The sequence below is a fragment of the Schistocerca cancellata genome, chromosome 5 (assembly GCF_023864275.1).
Source record: "Schistocerca cancellata isolate TAMUIC-IGC-003103 chromosome 5, iqSchCanc2.1, whole genome shotgun sequence".
NCBI lineage: Eukaryota > Metazoa > Arthropoda > Insecta > Orthoptera > Acrididae > Schistocerca > Schistocerca cancellata.
Genome location: NC_064630.1, coordinates 575295901 through 575298012, shown reverse-complemented (window position 1 = coordinate 575298012; position 2112 = coordinate 575295901).

Sequence of the window (2112 nt, the reverse complement as noted above, 5' to 3'; positions counted from 1 at the left end):
TGTACAGTTACACACACAGAAGGAGTCTCATTGGATGTAGCCAGAAAGCTTAAATCCAGGAACGTAAAAACATTGTTTTATGTGCACAACACTGCAGGACACTTCTTTCCCCCTGATAATGACATCACTCCAGCTTTGGAAAAGAGTAGAATATATAAAATTACTTGTAACTGTGGCAAATTCTGTATAGATCAGACTGGCAGGGCAATACCTACCTGCCTGAAGGAACAACACAGAAGTTGGAAACTTAGAAAAAGAAACCTTACTATTGCAGATCACCTACTTAAAGAAAGCCATACTTACAAGGTGAATCATGAAGTATTACATCACATACATAAAGGAAGATGAACTATCTTGAAATAACGGAAATTCATAAACTCATGTTCGTCAACTCAAGCTGAGTACTGAATGAGCACACACAATTCTCTTACTCGCCACTTCTAACTACAGATTCTACTAATAACAATTATTCCTCTTACTAACATGCCCCATTTCCTTTATTTCAGTTACAATAATTCCTCTCAATGTGATGAATAAAAGAAATTACTTTATATAATCACAGCTGCTTCACTTGCCTACTTCATATTACTATTATATCTTATTTGTTTGTAATTTAGGATCTATTAAAGACATGATTATTTTGTTCAGCCACATCTCTGGAATATGTCACCAAAGTCCAACAAAATTTAACTACACCACATAATTATCTTTGTATCTGATGATGAAACCCGGCTTGTGCAACAAATAATAAAGCGTGTATGTTTCATTCATAATATACAGGGTGTTACAAAAAGGTACGGCCAAACTTTCAGGAAACATTCCTCATACACAAATAAAGAAAAGATGTTATGTGGACATGTGTCCGGAAACTCTTAATTTCCATGTTAGAGCTCATTTTAGTTTCGTCAGTATTTACTGTACTTCCTCGATTCACCGCCAGTTGGCCCAAGTGAAGGAAGGTGATGTTGACTTCGGTGCTTGTGTTGACATGCGACTCATTGCTCCACAATAGTAGCATCAAGCACATCAGAACGTAGCATCAACAGGTTAGGGTTCATCACGAAAGTGGTTTTGCAGTCAGTGCAATGTTTACAAATGCGGAGTTGGCAGATGCCCATTTGATGTATGGATTAGCACGGGGCAATAGCCGTGGCGCGGTACGTTTGTATCGAGATAGATTTCCAGAACGAAGGTGTCCCGACAGGAAGACGTTCGAAGCAATCGATCGGCGTCTTAGGGAGCACGGAACATTCCAGCCTATGACTCGTGACTGGGGAAGACCTAGAACGACGATGACACCTGCAATGGACTAGGCAATTCTTCGTGCAGTTCACGATAACCCTAATGTCAGCGTCAGAGAAGTTGCTGCTGTACAAGGTAACGTTGACCATGTCACTGTATGGAGAGTGCTACGGGAGAACCAGTTGTTTCCGTACCATGTACAGCGTGTGCAGGCAATATCAGCAGCTGATTGGCCTCCACGGGTACACTTCTGCGAAAGGTTCATCCAACAATGTGTCAATCCTCATTTCAGTGCAAATGTTCTCTTTACGAATGAGGCTTCATTCCAACGTGATCAAATTGTAAATTTTCACAGTCAACATGTGTGGGCTGAGGAGAATCCGCCCGCAGTTGTGCAATCACGGCATCAACACAGATTTTCTGTGAACGTTTGGGCAGGCATTGTTGGTGATGTCTTGATTGGGCCCCATGTGCTTCCACCTACGCTCAATGGAGCGCGTTATGATGATTTCATACGGGATACTCTACCTGTGCTGCTAGAACATGTGCCTTTACAAGTACGACACAAGATGTGGTTCATGCACGATGGAGCTCCTGCACATTTCAGTCGAAGTGTTCGTACGCTTCTCAACAACAGATTCGGTGACCGATGGATTGGTAGAGGCGGACCAATTCCATGGCCTCCACGCTCTCCTGACCTCAACCCTCTCGACTTTCATTTATGGGGGCATTTGAAAGCTCTTGTCTACGCAACCCCGGTACCAAATGTAGAGACTCTTCGTGCTCGTATTGTGGACGGCTGTGATACAGTACGCCATTCTGCAGGGCTGCATCAGCGCATCAGGGATTCCATGCGACGGAGGGTGGATG